Source organism: Heterodontus francisci, chromosome 32 (assembly GCF_036365525.1).
Source record: "Heterodontus francisci isolate sHetFra1 chromosome 32, sHetFra1.hap1, whole genome shotgun sequence".
NCBI lineage: Eukaryota > Metazoa > Chordata > Chondrichthyes > Heterodontiformes > Heterodontidae > Heterodontus > Heterodontus francisci.
In genome coordinates this window covers 41832924-41849939 of record NC_090402.1, presented here as the reverse complement: position 1 = coordinate 41849939, position 17016 = coordinate 41832924, and the positions used below count along the sequence as shown (strand labels likewise).

Below are 17016 nucleotides of genomic sequence, written 5' to 3'. Positions count from 1 at the left end.
GTCAAATACACGTAATGGGTGCAGGGGATGGTAGGATGGGTTGAAACTTAAACTTTGTGCAGTTTGGGGGGAAGGTCAGGTGTAAAAGGTAAATGCTTTTGGGGGGAAAGGGCAAATAATTATTGTACTTGTTATTGAGGGATTGGGAAAGGGGCAAAAGAAATATATTTATTTCATTTTGGTGTATATTTCTTTAAATATTTAAATAAGCCAGCAGGGCTGGCTGCCCTTTAAAAATGGCACCAGCGCCCGAGCACAGGCAGCTGATGCCATTTCCGGGGATGGACAGCTCGTCCCCTTCACGTGATTGGGGGGATGCGGGGGCGGGCCACCCCGACTATTTAAATGAGCCGCCACGCTTAAGATCGCAGTGGCTCCTTGGCGTGCGGCTCAAACGAGCGGGCCGCCATTTTCAGAGCACACCGCTGATAGAATCCAGCCCTAAGAGTGGAAAGATTTTGGTGCAGAAGGTACTTTGAACCTATGATGCGGGTAGATAAAGGATATTATGAAGCAACTGTGATAGAAGATAAGATACTTGAGTGTTGAGCAATGTTCATAAATAGACCAGCCAGGTTAATGTCACCTGAATATCACAACAGTGCTCCAGACCATCTGCGAGCAACACTGCAGATCAGATAGATCTGCTTTCAAAACAGAAAAAAAAACTGAAGTAACATACAGAAGGTCTGCTAGTTTCTGGAAAAAAGAACAGATAGGTTAACATTTCACATGGAGACCCTTCAGCAGTACCTGTCATCCACCATATGTTGACCTTTCTCTTTAATGATGGAACAAAAAACCCCATGTAATACAACGGTTGTCATTCACGCAGTTCCCCAAATTGTGGAAATGAAATCGAAATGAAAAATGCTGAAAATACTCAACATATCTGGCAGCATCTGCAGAGAGATAAGCAGAGTTAATATGTCAGATCAGTGACCCTTCGTCGGAACGGGAAATGAGGATCATTTTATTAAATCAGGTGACAAAAAAAATCATAATGAGGTAAATGAGATGATGATGTAAAACTCTTTCAACTCTTGCTTTTGGGTTACAAATCTGCAGCGATGAAAATGATGCAATTTATATGTGTAGAGGACATCTCATAGTTAGTGTATGTTGCAAAAAGTATCTCCATCTATAGGGGTGACTGTACTTCACCCTGTCTTTGTAACTGCTAATTACAACTTGAAGTTTCCATTCTTGTGGATTTTTATTCTGTTTGCATCAATCCCATTGGTCATTCTTTAATGTCTCTGCTGTTATTTTTACTGTGATATTTTTCTTTCATAGATATGAAGGTGGAAACCATTTGAATTTCATTGTATTCTTCAACTATCCATTTACTGGGGAATAAAAGATTAAGCTGAGAACCCCACAGCCAACAGTGAATGCTTAACACACTGGGGCTACATCTCGGACTGTTACAAAGGAACCCCTCCAAGTACTGATTCATTTCTCAATCTTTAATACTATTTTCAAGGCTGATTAATGTCTATCATTATTTATAGAAAACATATAAGATTTTCATTTGTTCCAATAGCATTGTATTCAGTAGACACCTGCCATATAGTTTTTATTCAAATTAGACCATATAAGTGTGGAAATGAAGGTTCATAGCTTCCCACTGGATGCATTCCTTGATATGCTACTCTGCATTTCCATAAAGTCTCCACTTAATTATGAAACTACAGAAAGATTATAAAATGAATATCTTTATTGTCTTCTATAAATCTGACCCCAATCAACTAGTTTGATGGGCTGATCCAATTATACAAATAGCGTCTGTAACAGATCTGTCTGCAGTGTCACAGACTGACATGATCTAGATTTGCATGTCTGCTCTCTCACACAGCTGAGTTTCATATCTTAATTACATTGTTGTGGGGAAGTATCTCCCCAGAGAGGTGAAGGAAATCACCCGAGGACAGTGGTTAGTAAGGGACCTGCGCACAGTATTGTGGACAGTGATCTAAGAGCAAGACATCCAGCAAAACTCCTCAACAGCACTTGACCTGTAGTCTGGAGAGACTGGAGATAAAGGAAGAAAAGAGAATGCACCGTTTAAAAATAAGAGGATCAACACCTTCAGGATAAAACACAAAGCATACACATGGAGCATGAACTGTGCTACAGGCCTGGTCAAATCACAGTCTCTGGCCACATTCACTCCTTGGTTTCTCCTTCTTTCATGGAAATGCCTGACTTGATGATGTTTGGAAGTGTTCCATGAGGAAGGAAATACTGGAGATGTGGGAATGAACCACGTGGACACATCCTATAACTATGAAAACCATCAGTGCCAATTCAAAGGCGGATATGACCATCCAGCTGCTTCTATTGCAGAGGGCCACCTGAGCACAGAAAGGATAATTGGGAATCTTTTTTTAAAGAGATTTCGAACATTCACTCAGTATCTAGCTTTTTGTAATTCAAACCATGATTTATGTTCTCAGGCATCTGCACTGACTTTGTAAAGTGGCAGTTGTTTATCACACACAGCTGCAGTCATTCCAAATTGTATCCATCATATTTCCAACAGGCTGTGGGTCAATGCACAGAATGTAAAGCAAAAGACAGGAAATGGTGGAAATTAGACAATAATGGATCAGCAGTCACAAACCATCAAGCGCCGAGATCGGTATCTATTTCTCCCTGGGGAGCTCTTCTGGGAATTAGGAATAGCCAGTGTAGGAGAGATTTTCTCACACTTGTGTGTCAGCAATAGAATTCCATATGTATCCAATATGGCCCTCAGGAATTTCTACTCAATAGAAATTTAAATTATTGCTAGCAAAAAGCTTAGAGCTATATGCATTTTTTCTTATCCGTTCATGGGATGTGGGTATTTCTGGCAAGGATAGCATTTGTTACCCATCTCTAATTGCCCTTGGGAAGATGTTGTGAGCTGAATTCTTGAAGCTGCAGTTCGTGCAGTGAGATACACCCACTGTGCTGTTAAGAAGGGCCTAGTCTGTCGAACGACTCTCCCAATTTTGGCACAAGTAGCGAGATGTTAGTCAGGAAGACTTTGGCCCAGTGGTTAGGTCAATGCATGATGGTCCATCCAGTTTTATTATTAGACTTTTTCGGAGCAGTTTGATACAACTGAATGACTTGCTAGGCCATTTAAGAGGGCAGTTAAGAATCAACCAAATTTCTGTGGCGCAAATATAAGCCAGACAGGGTAAGGACAGCAGATTTCCTGCCCTAGTACATTGGTCACCATTTCTGATACTAGCTTTTCATTCCTGATTTACTTAATTGATTGAATTTAAATTCTCCAGCTGCCATGGTGGGATTTGAACTCTAGTCTTTAGATCATTCATCCGGCTTCTAGATTACTCGTCCAGTAACATAACCACAATGTCATTCCTGACATGCTTATAAAAAGAACAAAGTAACCACTTCCATTTATTAAGCAAAGTCCTCCGGATATACCAAACCACTTTACAGCAATGGATTATTTTTTAAGTGCAAATAGGGTAACCAATTGGTTCAGACAACAAATGTTGACCAGATATGGCGAAGTTCCTGGTCTTCAAATAGTGCCATGAAATTTTTGATTTCCCCCTAAACAGACAGGAATTTGGTTTAATATTTCATCTGAAAGACAGCACTTCCTCACTACTGCACAAAAGTAGTTCAGGTCCTGGAGTGGAATTTGAACCCACATAGTGCTGACTCAGAATCAAAGGTGCTACCTCTGAGTCAAATAGACACCGATTTGGTATACAGGGAGCTCCTGAATGTACAATGAACTTGGAGGAGGAAAATGGTTATTCTTCTGAATGAGAAACAAAGGTCCAATTTGTGAACTTAATCTGATGAACCAACTGATGTCACTTTACATAAAGATAACGGGAGATTAAATTTTCCATACTGCATGAGGTGTGTGTCGAAGTTACTTTTCCGTTAAAAAAATCCTGTGGTAATTAGGAAATTCATTCGTAAGAAGTTCATACATAGTAAATGATCTCATGTGAAGTTACTCAGGGATAATCTGGGGTCTGAAGCACAGTTGTGATATTTAGCTGCCAATCTTGCCTCTTTCTTTAAGAGCTCTGCTTGTGTTCCCTTTCTGGGAAAGTAAACTAGACAGATGAATCTAGGTAAGTCGGTTAATTGTGTATCAATTGTTTATATTATATGCAGGTAGAGGGTTTTTTTGTATTCATTCATGGGATGTGGACATCACTGGCTATGCCAGCATTTATTGCCCATCCCTAATTGCCCTTGAGAAGGTGGTGGTGAGCTGCCTTCTTGAACCGCTGCAGTCCATGTGAGATAGGTACACCCACAGTGCTGTTAGGAAGGGAGTTCCAGGATTTTGACCCAACGACAGTGAAGGAACAGCGATATAGTTCCAAGTCAGGATGGTGTGTGACTTGGATGGGAACTTGCAGGTGGTGATGTTCCCATGCATCTGCTGCTCTTGTCCTTCAAGGTGGTAGAGGTCGCGGGTTTGGAAGGTGCTGTCTAAGGAGCCTTGGTGTGTTGCTGCAGTGCATCTTGTAGATGGTACACACTGCTGCCACTGTGCGTCGGTGGTAAAGGGAGTGCATGGTGTGCCAATCAAGCGGGCTGCTTTGTTCTGGATGATGTTGAGCTTCTTGATTGTTGTTGGAGCTGCACCCATCCAGGCAAGTGGAGAGTATTCCATCACATTGCTGACTTGTGCCTTGTAGATGGTGGATAGGCTTTGGGGAGTTACTCACCACAGGATTCCTAGCCTCTGACCTGCTCTTGTAGCCACGGTATTTGTATGGCTACTCCAGTTCAGTTTCTGGTCAATGGTAGCCCCTAGGATGTTGATTGGGGACTTACTTAAGTACTTATAAGGAGACACTTACTGAGACTGGTGGAGGTTTTGAGTGAGGAGTTCCTTGTTTGTAATCCTTTTTACCTCTGTACAATAAATGTGAAACTGAATAAAGATAGGTTCCAGCATTATCCTTGCACATCAAGCTTTCTGGAATTTAACAAAGTCTAAACTGTGAGGGTCAATCAGAGGGCTCCAGATCAGCAGTTTCCTTTCTCTCTTTTTAAGATGGTTTGCATCATATAAAAAACTACAATTATAGTGGGTGAGGTGGACCCTTGTTGGATGCAAGACGACCAGTCGATACTATTATGACTGAGGCTGGAGGAGTGCACTGTCTTTCTCAAGTTCCACTTCTCCATAGGTCACAGCATATATTTAAATGTTTTACCCAGTTACCAATACAGCCAATTATATACTTTATTTTAGTTTCAGAATAAAATCCACCAACCAGGTTTCTTTAATAAACAACAAAATTATTAATTTATTATAAACAAGACTTATTCAATAAGGATGCAAAGCTTCATCACACACAAATTGAAATATGAAAGTTCCCTTCTAAATGAACCCAACACACACACACACACACACACACACACACACACACACACACACACACACACACACACACACACACACACACAGGTTAAAGAAAAAGTAAAGTTTTCTCTGCGGAGATCTCTTTACAAAGAAAGACAGAAAAAAATACTTTGGCCAAATACTTATTAATTCTTAAAGATAAAAGGATAAGATATGGGATGTCCTTTGGTCTGGCATCCAGATGCACATAGACAGCTGTCACTGGGATCTTTTGGAGTAGTTCTCCTCAGGCGACGTCGAGTCTTATTCTGGCAGGCTTTTCAGGAGAAATGTGGCATCAGTTTCTCTATTTCCCACACTGGATTCTTAAGGTTTCTCAAAGAGATGGAAAAGGATGAGCTAGTGCCTCTCTCTTAGCAGGCTTACCCCCAACTGACTCAAAACAATATCCAAAACGAAACCAACTCTTGACCACCATAAATCTTGACATGTCCCTTCTCTGTAAACAACTCCCCTAGTGACCAAGACTCCTGCTGTTTACTTAGCTTAAGACATGTGACTTCCAGTAAAGATTTGCTTTTAAAGAAAATCTGAAATCCTTCCAGTAACCTTGAAAAAAACCAAGTACAGCATCTATGGAATCTCTTCAGTCTTTCAAATAGATCCATTTCCACAATTTTTAAACAAGAGTCCTCAAAAATATAAAAAAAAGGAAGCACTTTCATAACAATACAATTAGATCTCCTGTGGCATTTCTCACTGTGAATCAGAGATTTTTTTTCTGTTATTTCTGTTGGTTCTTCTTTCTGTATTTCCTGCCAAAATTCTTGCGTGTTTAAAAGTCATTTAGTAAAATAGATTTTAAAGAATTAAGGAAAAAAAAATTGTCCACCTGCATTGATAGACTTGTACTTCTACATGTTGGAAGATATTCCATGTTGCACCCACTCAGAGAGTGACATTAGCGACATGTAGGGATAGGTACAATTACTAGCTCCTTCCAGCTAGCATTATGAAAATTCCAACCCCAGGCTTTTTAGAGAAGCTGAGACTTCTAATTTCAAAAAAAAGGCTAATGGAGTGACAGATACAAATGTTAATGGGCTGAATTTTACCAGCTCCTCAAAGTCACAGATCGTGGTGCGGGGGCTGGTAAAATGCTGCGGGGATAGGCCCTCCTTGACCCGCGATGCCGAGATGGGCCAGCTGCATTTTATTGGCGGTGGCGGGACCTCAGTGCGGCCCCTCCCGCTGCATGGTGGCGTCACCACAATCAACATATGGTAATGATTACTTACCTATGCTGATTATGCAGCTCGCCGCCTTTCCACCAAAACTGCTAGATTTTTCATTGAACGGGCAGCCATCACGTGCTGTCCCATACACGATCTGAAAAGCCGGCAGGTCCTCACTCTGTATTACGGAAGGGAGGAGGGAGGGGGGAGACACAGGGGTCTAACACTTCATTCTTAAAGGGAGGAGGGAGGGGGGATATGCAGGGGTCTAAGTCTGCAATCCTAAAGGGAGGAGGGGGGGTGGGATACATAGGGGTCGCACTCTGCATTTTGAAAGGGAGGAGGCAGGGGGGATACATAAGGGTCGCACTCTGCATTCTGAAAGGGAGGGGTTCTGGGATTACCGGAGTGAAGGGTGTGCTGGCATGAAGGGAGGTACCGTGTACCATCCCTCCGTTAACAGTGCACGCTCTGTGTTTGTGAGGGGGCAATGGGACACGTTGCACTCTGTGTGTGGGGAGGATGCCAGAAAGGCAGGAGCATTAAGGTTTTATGGATGGTGGGGGCAATCGATTCAACTGGTAGGATCTTTATGTGGTCATGCTGTGCCACTCTGAGTGTTGGCCAAGATGAGCAATGCCATGGCATGCTGCATAGTTGATCCAGGAAAGCAGTTGATGTACCCGTCAACACCAGTCTATGCCTTGTTAGGAACCTTCGAACACATGCAGGGTTCAACTTTATTTATCACATGGAAATAGGTATGGCTCATCCTACATTGTGTGATCCTCTGCACGTGAGGATCCGTATGCGCCAGAGGCAATATCAACGGGCAGGTGTGATCCATGTAGAGGCCCCCGGTCGTGAGCAGCAGCCCCCAAGGGGAGCCCGCCATTACCATTGCTGTGCATCTACAGAACCACATGACATGCCATCGGCTGTCAGAGCACCAGTGTCAGAGAGTTTGCGCATATAGAGAGGGTGGTGACACATCTCTGTGCCTTGCTCAAGGATGACCAGCAGCCCATGGGCTCCAGTGGACATCCCATGCCTTTGTTCCTCATACTGGCAGTGGTTCTCAAGCCTGACATCTCTGTAGCCTTTTAGGGGTCGTCTAGAGACTTTGTGGGGTCACACAGTCAGCAGTGCACTGCTGCATCAGGGAGGTCACCAATGCCCTGCACCGGAGGGCCAGTGAGGATGTCCGCTTCAGGATGGGCTCTCACAGCCAGGCCCAGAGGGTCATTGGTTCTGGCACCATTGCTGGAGAACCATAGGTTGTAATGTTCATAGACTACACTCATGTGGCCATCAGGCCTACTGCCAGGCTACCACCTGCAGACATCACCATTAAAGGAGCCCTCTCAATCTAGGTGAAGCTGCTATGCGAACACCGCAGGAGCTTGCAGCGAATCTGTGACCACTTCTCAGGCAGCTGCCATGAAACCTGGGTCTTGCGTCAGTCCTGGCTGCCACCGCTGTTCACTGAACTGGCTCAGATGGAGGGGTAGCTTCTTGGAGATAAGGGATATTCTTTGCAGACATGGCTCCTGACACCAGTGAGAGACTCCACCACTGCTACAGAGGAGAGATACAACGCCAGCCACTGAGCTACATAAACCACCATTCAGCAGGAGATCGGCATGCTGAAAGAGCGCCTCCAATGCCTGTATGGATAGGGTGATGCCCTGTACTACAGGCCAAAAAGGCCAGCTCTTTGCTGCTCTGCAGAACTACGCACCCAATAGACCTGGCATGATGAGGAGAGACATCAACAGGATTTCTCCTCGAACTATGTGGACGCTGAGGACCTACAATATGAAAGATGCATGGGAGGGCAGATGGCACCCAGGATCTGCACACAGGGCTAGCAGTGAAGTAGGGATGTACAGAAGTGACTTATCAGACAAAGGATGTCTGCTCCATAGGAACTGACATGAGCTCTGCAAGCCACACATCACCCTCACTCAACTGCTGTGCACCAGTCCACATCTGCAGCATCCCTGTGTAAACCATTAGAGGCAGCAGCTGCCTGAGCCAATGTCCATGTCAATGCATCCATGGAGATGCTCATGAGTAATGGTGGCATGGCAATGTTATGCATACGTTGGCTCTTCTGAAGGCCCAACGGTGCAAAGGGATGTGACATATGTGCTATATGCTCACACACATCATTCCCACAGAGAAAAGAACACACATGTTGGTGAGGAACATTCAGTGAAAGAGACACTTACATTGCTTTGACACCCGTGCATTCCCATTCGTGTCAGTGTGTTATCTGTAAACCTCTGTAATACCTTTTATGGTGTATTTAAGTCTCACGTCCTGGAATGTGCTAATTTAAGATTATTCACCCAGGTGCAGCACACCTTCAATGAAGGAATGTTACACTTTAGTTTAGTTTAGAGATACAGCACTGAAACAGGCCCTTCGGCCCACCGAGTCTTTGCCGACCATCAACCACCCATTTATACTAATCCTACACTAATCCCATATTCCTACCACATCCCCACCTGTCCCTATATTTCCCTACCACCTACCTATACTAGGGGCAATTTATAATGGCCAATTTACCTACCAACCTGCAAGTCTTTTGGCTTGTGGGAGGAAACCGGAGCACCCGGAGGAAACCCACGCAGACACAGGGAGAACTTGCAAACTCCACACAGGCAGTACCCAGAATTGAACCCGGGTCGCTGGAGCTGTGAGGCTGCGGTGCTAACCACTGCACCACTGTGCCGCCACTTTAGTGGGAGAAGAGGATCGCAACTTCACAGGACACTGGGACACAGCAGGGTAAGTACGTGGCAGCAAAGCGGAAAATGCTGGGGTAACTCTGCAGGTCAAGCAGCATCTGTGGAAAGAGAAGCAGAGTTAGCTTTCAGGTCTGTGAACTTGGACAAGTTAACTCTGCTTTTCTCTCCACAGATGCTGCCTGACATGTTGGATTTCTGCAACACCTTCTGCTTTGCTGCCAGATTGACAGTAGCCCCCACTCTTCAGCAATCAGGTAAGTATTTCTTTGACAGCTGATAGGAAGCAGGTGCTAGGGCGTTTAAAATAGGGCCCCAGCACCTGCTGCACAACTGTCAAAAACTCTCTCACTGCGCCGAATGTCCTGCCGCTCCCAACATAATATCGGGGGGGAGGCACGGTGCAGTGATGCTAATGAGCCCCGGCGCGTAATATCGCAGGGGCTCTGCGGCGGCTCTGTGGCGGCTGCTAAATGTGGGTGCCGCGCTGAGTTCAAAGGGCACCGCTGCGGATGGCAGTGCCCCAATAAAATTCAGACCAATATTATTAGTGTGGCAAAATCTGGACTCCCATTTGTGACTATGAAGGTCCTCGGGAGCTTTATAGCATTTTATAAAATCAGTACTGCCGCTTGGTGAGGGAAGGGGAAGATTCGTGGGACACAGGATTTGGGGTGGATAGTGGTCAGAGTTCATGGTGGCAGGGAAGAAGGGGTGTCAACAGCAGGGAGGAGGGAGCCAGCACTGGGCAAAGATGAATGGCACAGCTGGGACAGATCTCAAGTAGGTGAGTAACACCACCAGAAGCTTGGCCGTCAACCTTTAAAGACTCAGAAGGAAATAAAATGAATAGATAAGTTTCATCATGATAGAAAACATGGCAGACTATGGAAATAATATGACAGAAAAAGCTTGACAAATAAGCTTAATGCAAATAAGCAGGAAAGCAAAATGTTGCTGGAAGTGCACTCTTACCCAAGATGTTTAACAAGTTATTGAGAGATAGCTTATGTGATTGAGTATAATTTAAAAGCATACAATTGAATGCATTGTTTATCCCGAGGACCTAACACAGGAAATGCTGCATAACAACTTCCTGGATGCAGTTTTCCACTGGAAACATAAAATAACAATTAAAGGTTAAAGTGAATTGTCTCATTTTTAACCTCACCATTCTTCTGTTGTGATCTCATTTGAAGTTATTGATCTTGCATTTCATTTACAAGTGAGAGTTAAAGTCAGATCATTTTTTAATAGACAACATCCATTTGTGTTATGCTGGTGTTCTAGCCCAAGGATAGGTCCTTTGCACATTTTCCTCCATGCAGGAGAGATGAGCATGACTCGGGAAGAAGGTATATGAAGTGGTTTCCTATTGCCTTTCTCAGACCAGAGTGGGAATTGAAGCCACACTACTGACGTTGTTTTGAACCACATGCCATCTAGCCAACTGAGATACCTGCACCTGCATCACCACCACTACCCAATCTCTTTATCAATAGACCAAAATAGATCCATCTAAACTGACTCAGCCGTCTGCAAAAATGTAACTGCACAATAGGAAATTTTCTGTTGAGAACCAATTCTGAGATTGTAAACCAAAGCTTTTACTAAGTAATGAGCAGAACACTACTGACAAACCTCAGTAAACAGTTTGCTCTTGGACATAATTAGAAAATCCTACTTTGTTAAGTGAGATATAAATTTACATATATTTCAAGTTCATATCCAAATGTCAGGTATATAAGTTGAATTTTGAGAGGTTTTATTAAATTTGAAGAAAAAATAATCAAAGGTTTTTTTTTGCTGATTATGATAAAGGATGAGAATGCCAGTGCTGGCAAGTCATACTCAGGGTAAATCCCTCTTTCATTGTCCTAACAAGTGTTTTCATTCCGATCTCAAAATACTCAGACCTACCTTAATACCCACACCAGACAACCTCTTGGCTTCTGCAAGTGCCTGTTTTAAGATCCACTTGTTCAAAATTATTGCTATTGCCTTTTAAGAACCTAGCCCAAAGTAATAATAGGAGCATGGTTTCACCTTTTCATTTAGGACTGGATCCAGGCTCAGGTCCCTAAGGTATAAAGAGAATGTTTCACCCATTACAGCAGCAGCTTTCTCATAGAACTCAGTTTTGAATTGCAGTGCTCACCATTTGAAGAAAGTGGCATCTGACTTTGTCAAGTTGTCTCTGGCAGTATGTTGTTCCTCCTGCCTCGGTTCCATTTGCCATTTGTGATAAATAGGGAGAAACAGATGCCTGCCTGTGCCTGCAAATAGCGTCACAAAGGTATGCAAACAATTGAAAACAAATCATGCTGACGAAATTGTCTTGGGAGCCAACAGTGCCAATGGAACAGCTTCACTCAATGCAGCAAGACTGATTCACACATAGTGCCTGTGTTAAGGCACTACAACTCAGTCTAAACATGTTATCATAACTTCCTCCCTGTAGTCAAGTTAGAAATTGAGGTATTTCAGATGATTTCCCTAGCTAGAGAAGTCTATGGTTGCACTGTGTTGTCATTCCATTATAAATATATTTCCCTTAACCTCTACTCATCTCGAATTACAGCGTGTTGAAAATAATTGATCTCATTCCCAGGTTCTCCAATACCATTATCCCTTCAAAAGAAAGTCTTAAATGTGTGAATACATATAGGCTTCTTATTGAATGACTTGCTGCTTGCATTCCAAGTCACACAGGGATTATCTAGCTTGAGAGAGAGAGAGAGATTCCAGATACTGTGTAATTTTACATCGATGGACTTGTTTCCAATGCATAGTGTAAACTGGGAATTAAACTGCCAACTAAAGGAAAATAAAGTCTCAATTAAAGGTGTGTCCTTGAAGTTCAGGATAAATCTGCTCTGTTTTAACTAACTCACCGCTGACATGCATTTTCCAATTGGTGTACTTATTTTAAAATGTAGGCTGGAGTTTTACGGGCCCTTTGAGGAGGGGCTTGGAGGTGGGGAGGGGGGTGTCATATCAGGTGGTGAAACGTTAAAGCACAACTCCAATGTCATCATGTCAGTTCTGGATTTTGAAAGGTGCAGCCGGCATGGCAGGACAAAAGGGGACCCTAACTAGAAAAAAAAGATAATTCAGCCAATTAAAGTGCCAATAGAATGCTATTTTACGGGCTTGTTTGAATTTGACAGAATTCAGAGCCCCAGCAGGCATCGTATCTCGTTTTAAGTGGGGGGTGGGGGGGAGGGGGGCAGTGGCAGTGGTGTGGTAAGGTGCCAGCACTTTGGGGCTATGCCACTCGAGTGCCATCTGGCAACTCAATGATGAGTGGTAGCTCAATCATTGAGCATGTTCAAGACAGAAATCATAGATTGCTGAATACTAACGACATCAAGGGATTTGGGGATAGTGAGGAAAAATGGTGCAGAGGTAGATAATCAGCCATGATCTATTTGAATGGCGGAGCAGGCTCATTGGGCTGAATGGCCTATTCCTGCTCCTATTTCCTATGATCCTAAGATCCTATGTACTGGCACTTGTCTGGATTTAAAGGGGTGAAGTAGGGTGGCGTGAGGTAGTTGGAGGAAGCATCTGGTTGAGAGGCCCGGGAGACTGAGAGTGCCCACCTGCCATGGGCATCATGCACTCAGGAGGTGGGCCCTCTAGTCAGGACAGCTGAAAGAGAGAGAGCTGCACTCACACACAGCCGGATAGCTGCATCCTCATGGCCAACTCGAGTGCCAGCCTCAGGGTGGGGAAGTGGAAAGGGCGCAAAGGGAAACATGAGCACCCTCTTGCATGCAGAAGAAGGTACCCTGCAGCGAGAGTCGAAAGACAGAGGATGAGCTATCTTCAAATGCCTGAACGTCAGTCTCACTGAAGATTACACCTCTCCAGGAAGGACATCACAGAACTGTGTGCCATGAGGGTTGACGAGCTGAGCCCCAATGGTGCTGGTCGCCACCCAATGCCAGTGACGATGAAGGTCACCGTGGTGCTAAACTTCTATGCCTCTGGTTCTTTACAGCAAACTACTGGAGATGTATGTGGGATCTCCAATTCTGAGGCACATCAGTGCATTGAGATGGTGACCTTTGCCCTCTTCAGGAGGGCCAGACAGTACATCCATTAACGCACTGATCTGGACAATTAGTCCGAGATAGGATTTGGGGCAATCGCTGGATTACTCCAGGTGCAGGGTGTGATCGACTGTCATGAAGGCTCCCACAGGCCAGCCAGCTGCCTTCATCAACAGAAAGGGCTTCCATTCCATCAATGTCCAACTGATCTGTGACCACCGCCAACGGATCCTGCAGGTGTGTGCTTGGTACCCTGGAAGCAGTCATGAAGCCTACATACTTGGGCACTCCCAGGTACCTGAGCTTTTCCAGTCCCTCAATGAACCTTCAGGGGTGGATTCTGAATGACAACGGCTACCCACTTACTACTTACTCCTTGAGGAACCCAAGGGCGGATGCAGAGTATAGATACAATACCTGGCATGAGGCAACCTGAGCAACCATCGAGTAGGCCACAGGAAGATGTGGTTCAGATGCCTGGATTTATCTGGTGGTGCCCTTCAATATGACCCAGTGAGGGTCTTGTGGATCATGGAGGCCTCCTCTAACAAGAAACAGCGAGAGCGGAGCGGAGTATAAAGAGACCAGGAGAGAGAGCGAGAATTCACTCAGACAGTGCCAGAGGTTTGAAAAATAATCAACAGTGATATCACAGGAAAGCTGCAAGGTGATTGGTTGGTGAGTAGCTGCTGTCAGGGAACAACTGTAAATAGCTGGGTTCGTAACTAAAGTAAAGAGAAAGGTGTACAGTTCTTTTTTAATATAGTAGGTAGTGGTTTTTATTTTTTGGGGGGAAATCAAGGTTCCTAGTGTAAATAAATTAATGTTTGGGTAATTTAAGGGAGTAAAAACAAAGTGAAAAAAAAAACAAAGAGTGACATCACAGGAAAACCGTAAGTTCATTGGTTGGTAAGTAACTGCTAATTTGAATTACCTATTCTAAGTTGATTTCAGATTAAAGGTGAATAGGAGAAATATTTTACAGATTAAAAACTAAAGACCAGTTGGAAATTTAAAAAACAGATTAAAATTTAATTAAGTAGAGATGCAGGGCCGGGCGATGTGTTGTACCTGCATGATGTGGGAGCTGGTGGACCTCATTGTGCTTCCTGGTGACCACATCTGTAGCAAGTGTTGGCTGCTCGAGGAACTCCGGCTCAGAGTTGATGAGCTGGAGTCTGAGCTTCGGACACTGCGACACATCAGGGAGGGGGAGAGTTACCTGGACGCTGTGTTTCAGGAGGCAGTCACACCCCTTAGATTAACTATCTTGAATTCGGCCAGTGGTCAGGGACAGGAGGGTGTGACTATGAGTGAGGCAGGTAGAGGGATCCAGGAGGTAGTGCTGCAGGACCTTCAGCCATTATCCTTGTCCAACAGGTTCGAGATTCTTGTTCCCTTGTGGATGAGAGCAGGGACTGTAGGGACAATTAGCAAACTGACCACAGCATTGTGGTACAGGGAGCCATTCAAGTGGGGGGAGAAAAGAGAAATGTAGTTGTAATCGGGGATAGTATAGTTTGGGGCATAGACATCGTTCTCTGTGGCCAGGATCGAGAGTCCCGAAGGCTCTGTTACCTACTTGGTACCAGGGTTCGGGATATCTCTTCTGGGCTGCAGAGGAACTTGGAGTGGGAGGGGAAAGATCCAGATGTCGTGGTCCACATAGGTACCAACGATGTAGGTAGAACGAGGTTAGAGGTTCTGCTGAGGGAATATGAGCAGCTAGGGCTAAATTAAAAAGCAGAACCAAAAAGTTAATAATCTCCAGATTACTACCTCAGCCACGAGCAAATTGGCAAAGGGTCAAGAAGATTAAAGAGGTAGATGCGTGGCTCAAAGATTGGTGTGGGAGAAATGGGTTCGAATTCGTGGGACATTGGCACCAGTACTGGGGAAGGAGGGAGCTGTTCCGATGTGACGGCTCCACCTGAATCATGCTGGGACCAGAATCTTGGTGAATTGCATTAGATAGGGCTTTAAACTAAATAGTAGAGGGGGAGGGTTCAGTTGCATGGAAAAACAGGAAGTTAAAGGAGGAGGTAGGAGTGCAGGTTAGTGGTGAGGCTGATTGTTACCAAACTGCAAGAAGTATACTGGTTAAACCAGAAGAGAGAAATAATAAACTGGCGAATAAAGCATCAGTGCTGAGGGATAGGTGAGGGGCTATAGCCCAAATAACAGTTCTATATATAAATGCACAGAGTGTAAGGAATAAACTAGATGAGCTGCAGGAGCAAATTCAAATTGAAGATTACGATGTGGTGGCCATTGCGGAGACGTGGCTGCAGGATGGTCGGGACTGGGAACTAAATATACCTGGTTATGAAGTTTCCAGGAGGGACAGGGAAAATGGCAGAGGGGGTGGAGTAGCCTTACTGATTAGAAATAATATCACCTCATTGGTGAGGGAGGATATAATGAGGGGAAAGCATCCAGTGGAGACCTTATGGGTGGAATTGAGGAACAGAAAAGGATCTAAAACTGTAATATGTGTTGTGTATAAACCCCCGGTAGCAGTTCTGAGGTGTTGGATTGTATAAATGCACAAATTAGGCAAGTGTGTAACGAAGGCAGAGTAGTATTAATGGGGGATTTTAACTTACACATGGAGTGGGAGAGGCAGACTAGCACCTGTCAGAAAGGTAGTGAATTTCTGGAATGTGTCCGGGATAGTTTCCTACAGCAATATGTCCTAGATGCAACAAGGGGACAGGCAATACTAGATTTAGTTATGAGTAATGAGCCAAATTTAATTAGTAGCCTAACTGTGCGTGAACGTTTATCAAATAGTGATCACAACATGATCGAATTCAAGGTCGCGTTTGAAAGTGAAAAGCACGAATCAGCTACTAGAATTTTAGACTTGGGTAAGGCTGACTTTACCGGGATGAGACAGAGACTGTCCACAGTAAACTGGGTAGATCTGTTAATGAGTCAAACAACTGAACAAGAGTGGAGAATATTTAAAGAAACATTTAACGAAATACAGAGCGAGTATATACCCCTGAGAGGAAAAAGCTCCACTTCACAGAAAAAACAGCCATGGACAACTAGAGAGATTAGGGATAGCACAAAACAAAAAGAAAGGGCTTGCAAAAATGCAAAACACAGCACAGATCTGGCCGAATGGGATCGATACAAAGACCAGCAAAGGGTCCCAAAGCAGCTTATAAGAGCTACTAAAAGAGATTATGAAAGGAAACTTGCAAGGGACATCAAAATCAATAAGAAGAAACTTTACAGTTACCTAAGGGGAAAGCAGGTGGTCAAGAGCAATGTAGGCCCACTAAAAGCTGAAAATGGAGATATTTTCATTGATAATGGGGAAATGACAGACATGTTGAACAATTACTTTGCCTCAGTATTTACAGTTGAAAAGGAGGATAACTTGCCAGAAGTCCCGAAAAATTTAGTAGCCGAGAGGGGACAGGGACTGAATACAATTAATGTAAGTAAAACATCAGTAACAAGGAAATTAATGGAACTAAAGAGTGAGAAATCCCCAGGATCTGACGGTTTCCATCCGAGGGTGTTAAAGGAAGTAGGGGAGCACATTGTAAATGGCCTAACTATAGTCTTTCAGAGTTCCCTAGATTCAGGAG

The 17016-nt window shown here is 44.1% G+C and overlaps 1 long non-coding RNA gene across 1 annotated transcript in view; it reads left to right on the top strand.

Moving 5' to 3' along the window:
* The first annotated feature begins 369 nt into the window (after nt 1–369).
* Nucleotides 370–17016, top strand: part of LOC137347448 (uncharacterized) — a 277338-nt gene continuing 260691 nt past the window's right edge. The window contains exons 1-2 of the long non-coding RNA XR_010968966.1: nt 370–470; nt 1297–1447. This is a non-coding gene — a long non-coding RNA (uncharacterized lncRNA). The remainder of the gene's footprint in view (nt 471–1296; nt 1448–17016) is intronic.